This window comes from Papaver somniferum, unplaced genomic scaffold, assembly GCF_003573695.1.
Source record: "Papaver somniferum cultivar HN1 unplaced genomic scaffold, ASM357369v1 unplaced-scaffold_118, whole genome shotgun sequence".
NCBI lineage: Eukaryota > Viridiplantae > Streptophyta > Magnoliopsida > Ranunculales > Papaveraceae > Papaver > Papaver somniferum.
Genome location: NW_020620825.1, coordinates 9101160 through 9111972, shown reverse-complemented (window position 1 = coordinate 9111972; position 10813 = coordinate 9101160). Strand labels below are relative to the sequence as shown.

Sequence of the window (10813 nt, the reverse complement as noted above, 5' to 3'; positions counted from 1 at the left end):
TCTTTCAGCTTGTTCTCTTGTTGGTGCAAACCCTAGCCGTAGGTATACTTTCCAAAATTTGTAGAAATATTGTTCCTCTGTATTGGTGTAAACCCTAGCCATAGGTATGTCTTCCGTAAATTTGTAGAAATACTTCATTATAAACGATTCCTCTTCAAATATCACAACATTGGTCACCTCATGAATAGCGTTGGAAGCAATTGTTGTGCAAAGTAGGCATGCATAGGTAGGAGACAACCATTGCTTCCATGAAAAACTTGGCATTAGGGTTCCGCCCCCCTTTTTTTTGTGGTCGTGAGCATAGTTCCCGCGGTGGGAGGCGTTCCTTCTTGGTCGAGAGTGTACTTCCCGCTGCAACGCACGGTTTAGGCGAGGGGTGTGTCTCTTGGTAGCGTAGGTTTTTGTCTTGCGTGAGTATCAGTCCCCACTCCTATGGCTATGCGTGTTAAGACTTGCGGCTGAAATAGAGTGAATTTCAACCAAAATGAATTTTCATTGTTGATAAAGTAATCTTCATGCACCCTACTTCCGGTAGTAAATTTTATTTATACCCCTTTCTTTTTGTTGTAGTTACTTTGAAAGTGAAATCAGCTTAAGAAGGTTTCGTTAGGATGTCACCTGAGAAAAACCCTGTCGCGGCCTTGAAAAACATTGGCAGTCCGCCACATCTAGGAGGAATCATCCCAAGTTTTTTCCCGTCCTTCTGACCGGTTCAGAGGGTGAAGGAGATGCCTGGTCGGTTCAACCAGGTTGTGTAATACGATTTTGCCTTCAGAGGAAAGAGTATCCTGCTTCTTCTATTGACTTCAGAATATGTCAGAGTCCCTGCGCTCTTTTGACAAATGGATGCAATTCATGATAAGTCAGGAATGCGCAAGAGCCAACTTGACTAAGGAGCAAATTATTGTTGCTGTCACAGCTTCTACGACACTTCAAATCAGGAAGGATATCCCGAGCTTAGTTGCCTTTATCTCCCGATAGTGTCTATATACTCACACCGCCATATGCAGGTGGGGTGAAATGACTATCTCTTTAGAGGGCGTGGCCGTCTTGCTGAACCTTTCCATAACAGGGAATATTGATATCACCTTGTCTGAAGATGAAGAACAAATGCGCGCCGCTCTTGTTGCGAAGTCAAAAGGTTTTTTTCGGAAGGAAAACGAGACGAAGTGCTTCTACAGCTGGTGGGTGTCTCAATGGTTTTCAGATGAGTTGGAGCCGGATCAAAAGAATAGTATGCTTCATGTCGCGACATTCTTGGTTCTTTGGTTATCCAGAGATATTTTTGACGACGACTCTGGTAAGAAAGAGATAATACAGGAGCTCATTAATTTTGCCATCAGATTAGCGAAAGGTGTTGTTCTCCCCATTGGCGACTTGTTTCTCGGTTCTCTGTACACACATTTGGATCATCTGGTTGCCGACATGCGTGCTTCAAATAGTTATATGAAAGTGGACTCAAATACATCCATGTATCTTTCCTCCAAGCATGGTTGTGGGAGCATTACGAGAAGTACGCTCCCAAACCGCTGGCTTCACTTCCCGAGTCTTGGGTTGGTTCTAGGATACTTCGCTGGGTGAACATGCATCCAAAATCCGGTTCGAACCTGGTTGAATTCCTCGACAACTCCTACACAATCAACTTTCGTCCATGGGCCCCGGTGCATGCCTCCATAGTTCAAATGGAGACTTTTGCCTCTGTTCCGAACACATCTTTGCTTTCTGAAAAGAATACGGGCGTTGGGGAGGTTGTGTTCATGCGAAGTTGCATGCCTGGTTATGTACCGTCTTTCTTTCGATGATCTTGCCAGGAAGTTTCTTACAACATTGACATGGCTTCTCGGCATATGGGATTTGACCAGGGGGTCCCTCTCTCTCGTCAGTCGGTTGTTCCAGAAAACTTGTTGCCAGCTGCTCTTGATGTTAGTGCTCTTGCTCCAGGTATAAGTCTTCCCTTCTTGCTCTCAGGACAAAACCCGACAACAACTTCCAAGTATAACATATTTTTGCAGGACGAGTTCCTTGCCATTCATGGATTCGTGAATGACGCAGTGAAGAATACTTGTGGTAATCCTTCTGCTGCAACTTTAAAAAAACATCCATTGTTAAGGGATCCCTCCTCGCCCAAACGGAAATATTCTAACGCAGACACGGAAAGTCCCCAAGAGAAGGAGTGAAAGTCGAAAATTCGTGCAGGTGGCTTTCAGTCGGATCCGACGGCTCTCATGACCTTCAGTTCTTCCAACGTTCGGGTATGTATTCTTTTTCTTGCCCACTCAGTCGGATTTCACAGTTGTTTCGTTATTGAAAATCTTTCCTTATTCCTTAATCAAGGTATGAACGCCTTTTCCCATATTGCACATAGTCAGGAAACGGCGGCTCTCGCAGCAGAGGGTGGCCATGCCGAGCCTCAGAGAACGGCGGCTCTCGCGGCAGAGAGTGGCAATGCTGAGCCTTCCTGCGGTGAAGAAGAGCCCGAAAAGAAGGAAAGCTCAGAATCTAGTGATGATGAAAATAACTCTACCAATAGCAGCGCTGAGCTTTTTTTAGTCGGTCTGAAAGTGAATCAGTGAGTCTTCCACGCATTTTTCTTCTTCCATGCTCTTTTTTTTTTTTTTTGAACAACGTCTAAACCGTGATATCGCAGGGAGAATTCGCTCCTGAAGATGGACCTGAGGTGGAAAACCGTGGAGATACATCCTTGTCTCCAACCGTGGCAGCTGCGCCTGTCGACCCGGAAATGGAGGTCGATCAAGATGTAAATGTTGTTGCGTCTCAAGTAGCGGAAAGTGCTCCAGCGACTGCTGTCGCAATTGTAGTTAAGAATCCCTTGTCGGTTACCGGTTCAGTTGCAGGCGCCGCTTTCGCTCCTCCATACTTAGTCCCTTATCCAGATCATGTGCTGATCGGCGCCTTCAGCGTGCCAGCCAAATACGAGACGCTATATACCAAGATATAGGAAAGGTATGGACACATCGCCACAACCAAAAATGTCACTAGTCGGTTTGCGCTGGTCAAGCGTGTGGGGGATCTTTATCTTCGATTGACGACATGTGCAAAGTAATTGGCCATACCTTTTCTGAGGACGTGGTCTCAAGCTGGAAGTTCCATCGTGATATGTGCGTAGACCACGGGTTCAACGTTTCCTGGTTTGTTGAAGGTTTCTCTGAGATCGAAAAGTTGCAGACCACGGCGGTTGAAGGCCCTTCCGTGGATGAGGTCGCACAGCAGGTGGCGGAAATCAAAAGGTTGTCCAGGGATATGAAGCTGATACGGGCGGCTCTCGAAAGCATGAAGGAGGCTTTCTCCAAGAAGAGCAAGCCATTACTAGATGGGTTTCCTTGAATGTACTCCTGTCTTCTGAACTTCTTTATTTAGGTTTTTTTTTTTTGAAAGGAAAACAGAACGCCTGGTTCATGGTTTGATTTGAATTAATAGATAATCGTCACCTATGAGGGTTTTGGATTATTCTTTTGGATTGAATTTTTTCTAGAATAATTTTGTTTTTGGTTATGACTATAAGTAACATAAATACTCCAGGAGAGTCATGGAATTGTGAATGTTGTGTTGTCAGTAGAGGGCATGGGAAGAAACATAACATGGCTATCGATTTTATCATCCCTGTGAAACTTGAAGTAGTAAACCATGTATTTCTCCTAACAAGACTTACTCGGTTTTTGGATCTCCTAAAAAAACTGGATCTTCCGGGTGCAAGTCCAAGTTTTGTGGGAAGCGCCCCCGTGATCGTGAGAAGTCCCTAGTACTCTTTGTCATGTGATAGTTGATAAATGAGCCATCGATTCCGAGCGGACTTTTGCTTCTACCATCTTGAGATCGGCGTTTGAAGAAGAAGTCAGGAATTGGAAATTGATATTGTAACCGAGAGATTAATCTCCCACTATGGTCGCCAATTGTTTGAGGCTGAAAACGGTTTCTGCTGATTTTGGTAATTTCTTGTATGGGTGAGAAACGAGTCTAAACCTTAAACAATATACTGCGCGGGAGTAATTTAGATTCAAGAGATCATTCTGTACAAATCCGGGCTAAACCAAAAAATGGATGTTCCAGAATTGCTTCGTCACAAAGTGAAGGAGAAGGGTTGGTCTTGGGGAGGGAAACGAAGAGAGTGCTGAGACCAGAATAGTTGATTATGGAAGAGTGGTTGTTTTACTACTTGTATCAGAAAGTGAAACGCTAGCAATGTGGAAAGATAACAGGTGGTTTCTGAGTGTTGTATTCTCCTGACCAAACCCTGTTGTTTGGTGGAAATAGGTGAGACCTATTAATACAAGTCGCAACAAAACGTACCACGGCCTCGTAAGAATTGGAAACGTTTGAATAATGGAAGAGAATGGTAACGGGTAACTCCTAAAATTGATGTTTCCATAATGAAGGATACGTTTCACCATTATTTCCTGTCATTACTAACCGCCTTACTCTTATGACACTTTCTTGTAACAGGCGTATTGCACGCCACATGCTGTAAACCGCCATACTAATACCATGATGAGCATCCCCCAGTTTGTGACATGTCTTGATGTCTCGAGTGTTTTCGTGGAAAACGTGTAGCATGATGCTATTGTTTGGCAAGTTAAAATTGAGAGGCTTGCCGGTTCGGTGGCGACCTTCGACGGTCGAGACTTCTATTTATAGATGTCTCGGACTAGGACATAGATTGTGTATTTGAGTTAGACTTCACGGCGTTCATAATTTGAAGACGAAGAACTACTAAGGGGATCTTGTGGAGCTTCATCAACAAAAGGTATGTGGAGACTGAAACTCATCTATCACTTGGAAAGTCTATTTCTACTCTATCTCCTATATTGAGACATAAGTCGTATTACGATATAGTTTTCGATTATAAACATTTGATATTTCGAGCTGAGTTTATCTCGCTTACATATTTGTCTAAATATGTGTTGGCAAGATTTCACTTCGACCAAGTTCATCTTATATTCTTGACGAACGTCAGAATATGATCATGTGAAATTGCTGAGTAACATCGTACATGGTATGTGTGATACAATCATTTGGAGTAGACTTGGAATATTTCATTATGATTATTTCAATATCTTGAAAATTGCTTTGATGCTAATAGTGTGTGAAAACGGCTATTGGCATCCTCTAAGAAAGTTTCAATGATTGAAATAAAGAGTTTAGAATCATGTAACCATGTTTGGATAAAAATATAGTGTGTTATCACATTTGTGTATAAGTCTAAAAATGGGAACCTGAAGTATGAGTACCCATACGCGTACTGGCGGTTGTTGGATGTCTAGGCAAGTATGCATACCCGTACGCATACTGGCGGAAGTCTCACGTCCGTGAATTTATGCTGGAGTTTGGAATGTAAATTGGTATACGCACCTGTACGCGTACTGGCGTAACCAAACTCGTTCCGACGACTTAAGTATGCGTATCCGTTTGCATACTTGAGTTGGTTACTTTCTAAAATCGGTTTTGTACATGAACTTAAACATTTATAAAATAAGGAATGCAATCTTTGCAAACCGTGACTATAATGTTCTGATTCGAATGAATCAAACCAAAGAATCTTCAATTGTGTTGTTGTATACTTCTATGAGAATATAACAATTGAACGGCTCTTTAACTAGTTTCATTTGAGTCATTTGAACTAGTTATGGTTAAGATGAATAAGGTTGATATGAGAATAATCATATGGCTCACTTCGGTTAACTATTGTCAAGCCAACATGGTGTACACGTTTGGGTACGGTTACATAAACTTAAATGAGGGTACATTTCACTTGTGTGTAACAAGCTAAGTTCGATCTAACGGTTGAAAGATATTAGCTTGGTTGAATCAGGTTTTTCATCTAACGGTGAATATTGAATGCTTTGTTACCAAGGAAGCTTGGATTGCAAACTCTGATTTGAAAACTATATAAAGGAGAACTCTAGCAACTGGGAAACTTAATCCACACACCTCCTGTGTGTTACTAGTTCCATCAACTAGAGTTCGTTCTCCTTTAACCTTAGGTTTCTATCTAGACCCTATAAGTTAACAACTTCAAAGACTTCATTGGGATTGTGAAGTCATACCCAACTATTTTCTTTGTAGTTGAGTGTTCTGATCTTGCCCGATTATATCGTTTGAGTACTATCTATTCTAAGATTTTCTCGATATTTATCTCCGATAGGCAAGATAAAAAGTAATCACAAACACCTTCGTCTCATTGTTTGTGATTCCACAATATCTAGTTTCGCCATCATACGATTTAGATTATTGTGAGGTGATTGATAATACTAGGTTGTTCTTCGGGAATATAAGTCTAGGTTATCAATTGGTTCTTGTTCACCTTGATTTATCAAAAGACGGAACAACAACTCTTGGATATTTCTACGGGAAACATATTTATTCAATCTATAGACTTTTATGTGTGAGACAGATTTGTTTATCAAGTCTTCGACTTTGGGTCGTAGAAACTCTTGGTTGTGGGTGAGATCATCTAAGGGAATCAAGTGCATGGTATCCGGATGGGATCAGAGATGCAAGGAACACAACTGTACCTTGAATCAGTGTGAGATTGATTAGGATTCAACTACAGTCCAGTTCAAAGTTCATTGGTAGTAGGCTAGTGTCTGTAACGGCTTAATACAGTGAGGTGTTCAAACTGGACTACGTCCCGGGATTTTTCTGCATTTGCAGTTTTCCTCGTTAAAAAAATTCTGGTGTCTGTGTTATTTATTTTCCGCATTAGATTTTGTTATATAATTAAAAATCACAGGTTGTGCGTTAAGATCAATCAATTAGATAATCCAACCTTTGATTGTTGATTTAAATTGATTGACACTTGAACATTGGTCTTTGGTACTGTTCAAGTTACTCCTCTTAGATTTAATCGGGCTCGCAGATTCCTATTTGCTGATTGCAGATTAAATTAAGAGTTAGAGATATAAACTCTTTGATATACTTTTCTGTAGATTGAGTCTAACTGTCTAGTTGATTCTCTAGAAAGTATATTGGAGTAAGTCCTCTTAGATTTCCAATCGAATTGTTGGGTGTGGTGTTAGATGATGAGTGCTAAAAAGTGCATATTTCTATATATTTTTCTTGGCATTTAACTCATCTTTTGTGCATTAATTCTACATTTTATCCCATATTATGTATTTTCATTGTTTTCAAGAATAAATATTTTTCTTACTTAATTTTGCATTTTTAGGTAATAAATAAAGTTTGGATGAATAGCAGAGCGGAAAAGAGCAGAAAAGTAGTGAAAAGCCGGGAGGAATTACACAAGGAAGCCGCGAAGAATGTTGTGCACAAGAGCAAAAGGCTAGAAGTGGGCTTGAAGAAGAAGAATTGTCCTTAAAGAAGATATGGGCTTGGCATACCCAAGGCCCAAAACCCTTACTCAAACACATTTCCACTATCCAAGCCCGTCTCGGATTTCAGCCGTCAGATCGAAGCATTTCAGCATCCTACGGTCGCTCCATCATCGCACATCAAACTCCGAAGCCCCCGCTTTACATCGCAACGCCCATCTCCATCTTGGGTCGTCCGTTTTGCTACATCCCTTCATCCGACGGTCGCTCCACGCTTACCTCCGTATAGCCGTTGGATCCACCTACCATCTTCCCATCCATCGCTCCTTGTCGCAGATCATCAAAGTTCGCTACACCCGCTCAACACCCTAGCATCCAAAACCATCGACTTCACCCAAACAAGTTCTTCTTCCCCAAATATTTTTTCCCCAAAATCTTTCTTCTTCCCCCTACAGTTGCAGTCGAGCTCTGCTCCTGCCTCTCTTCCATGTCCACTGCCACCCTCTGCCTCACTACCATCTCCATACCCCGACACCACCTCAAACCCATCTCCCTAGCCTAGTTATTTTCCCCATCTCACAACCACTGAAACCCTAGGTTTTGGGGTGAGTAAAATAACTCGAACTAGGGAACAATTAGAGCAGCAGAGGCGTCAATTGAAGCATGAGAGAGGAGCAGGAAGGTCAGAAGAAGCATGGGTCGAGTCTATTTGCATCATAGGGTGAGTTAATTTTAGTTATTCTCGAAACCCTAATCCTGCTGATTTGGGGATTTTCAAATTAGGGTTTGTAGAAATTTAGGGTTTTGTTGTAAGCTATAAAAGGGAAGTGATGTAGGATGTTAAAGGGTGTTCTTGGTTAGCCGAGATACCCCCTAATTGGGTTAATTTAATTTCACTGTTAATTTTTAGGGTTCTTGTTTTGCAATTTTCATTCACTCTTTAGTAGTTTAAATGTTGTGTTTTTCCTGTTAAATGTGTTGTTCCTGTTAAATGTGTGTTGTTTAAATGTGTGTTGTTTAAATGTGTTGTTTAAATGTGTGTTACTGTTTTGCCATTGTAGTTTAAATGTGTGTTGTTCCTGTTAATCATGTTTAGTTCCATTGTAGTGTTAATTATGTTCTGAGTTCACTGTTGAGGCTCAGATGAAACCTTAGTGCACTAATGAATGATGAATTGCTAGGAAGGCCTGTTTTGCTTGAGTAATGGGAAGAAGTTGGTGCTCTGATATGCCTGTGATTGACTGTGCTTTCAAAAGACAGTCAATGCTAGGGGCAAATCAGTGAGCAAGCTGATTCTCTTCCCATTCTAGTTGGATGCTTAAGTTTTTGCATTGTTTAGTTAGGACACAAGGTGGATTCTAAGCCTTAGCTTAGCCACAACTGCAACCTCCTATCTGCCCTTGGCTCATAGCCTTGGTTTACTTCAATACCATTGCTTCACATCATCTTCACTGCCACCTTTCTTTTACCACTTTCTTTTGTAACTTACTTTGCTTCGTTGGTACTTTGCCACTGTTAACAATCACCATTTCACTGCCATTGTATATGCTTCCATTGTTTCATTGTCTTTACCACTGTCACTTTAGTGTTTTTGTCTCACTGTTTTCTTATTCACTTCATCTGTTTTCTTTCTCTGTTTCTTTTCTGTTTTCATTTCACTGTCACTCTTTGATACACTATATCTTTGTTACTCTTCACTACTGTTTCTTTACCTTCACTGTTCTTTCTTTGCCATTGTTTTTTTGTCCTTCCTGGTTTGTTCTCTGTTTCTTTGTCATTGTAGACTGTTAGGTTAAGGCCAAAAGCCCAGCTCATTGCTAGGGTGAAGCAAAAGCCCAGATCACTGTTAGGATGCCCAAGGCTCAGTTCAGTCCATCTGTAGTCCAAAGGCCCAAAGCCCAGTTCATTCTTATAGAATAAGGCCAAAGCACAAACTCAATCAAGAGCCCAGTGCACTTCAAAACCAAAGCCAAGCCCACTGTGCCTAGAAGTTACCAAAGCCCAATAGCAACTTAGAAGCCCAAAATAGCTACACACTCCAAACACACCCAGTCCCTGTGGATTCGACCCGTACTTGCACGAGCTACAACCGACGACCGTGCACTTGTGGTATTACTGTAGGCCCGTTTTTATCTCGCTTCAATTTTATACACTTTTCCGGGCCCACCAAGTTTTTGGCGCCGCTGCCGGGGATTGGTGCTGTGTTTTTCTTGTAGTTTTTTTAGCTATTTTTGCATTTCACAGCATAGCATTTGCATCTGCATCTGCTTCACTTCATTTGTTGTTGGGCCTGCTGTTCTGAACCTGTTTTCCTCTGCTGGGACGCCACCAAGGAAAAGAACCAAAGCCCAACTGGGCTTTTGCAACCAAACCGAACAGCTGGGCTGTGCTTTATAGGTAAGCCTAAACCCATTAAGAGAACCCAACCTGTGGGCTTCCATTTTTAATTTGTGGGCTTGTAATAATTTTTGTTTTTCTTTATTTTTTATTTGGGCTTGTAATAATTTTTCTTTTTCTTCTTTTTCTTTCTTTTATGGGTTTGTAATTATTATTGTTGTTTTTATTTTCTTTTATGGGTTGTGCTAATTTATGCTAGGCTAAGTGTAAAAAAAAAAAAAAAAAAAATTGCTCCTTATTTCAAAAACCAAAATTTTCCCAAAAATCCAAACCCATTAAAACCAAATATTTTTCCCAAAAATCCAAACCCATTAAAACCAAATAGTGGGCTTTGTGTCTTTTCAATATGGGCCAACCTAGTGCTCTCCATGAATACATGTATCCCATAATAAAAATTCCATTATCATGTATTGTATTACCTCAAACCAATACCCCTTTTAAAATAAATGCAAGCATGATACAAATACTTCCTTTATTTCGAGGGTTCGATTCTGAGAACCCCTATACTCATGTAAGAGAGTTTGAACAAATTTGTCGGACTATGCAACCTGATCATATGTCCGAAGACTCTCTGAAATTGCGTTTGTTTACATTTTCTCTAAAGGAAAGGGCCAAAACATGGTTTTACGGTTTGAGACCACAATCAATCACCACTTGGGAACAACTCACTAATCAATTTTTCCAAAGATTTTTTCCACATCATAGGACCATCGCTATTCGTCAAAATATCAATTGTTTTGTCCAGTTGGATGAGGAAACTGTTTTTGACTATTTTGAACGTTTTAATGATTTGTTGAGCGAATGTCCACACCATGGATTTGAGAAGTGGAGACTTGTCGCTATCCTCTATGAGGGACTAGACTTTAAATCTAGAGCCATGGTTGAGTGTATGTGTAATGGTGAATTTCTTGATAAAACTGTGGATGATGCATGGAAATTTTTAGCTGAGATTGCAGAGAAAACCCGTCACTGGGAGTCCATTAGGGAAACTGAGACACTGTCACATGATATTGGTGGTAATGAATTGAACTTTGGAAATAGCATGTCTAGTCCTTCTCATGTGTATGATATTGAATATGAACCTAATCTAGAGGAACATGAGTTGACTAATGACACCACAACTGCTAATA

General features: G+C 40.9%; 1 non-coding gene across 1 annotated transcript; it reads right to left on the bottom strand.

The window, feature by feature from the left end:
- Window positions 1-10398: 10398 nt before the first annotated feature.
- Window positions 10399-10502, bottom strand: LOC113330757. Its single transcript, XR_003350481.1, has one exon. It is a non-coding gene; the product is annotated as a small nucleolar RNA R71 (small nucleolar RNA).
- Between the last annotated feature and the right edge of the window lie 311 nt (window positions 10503-10813).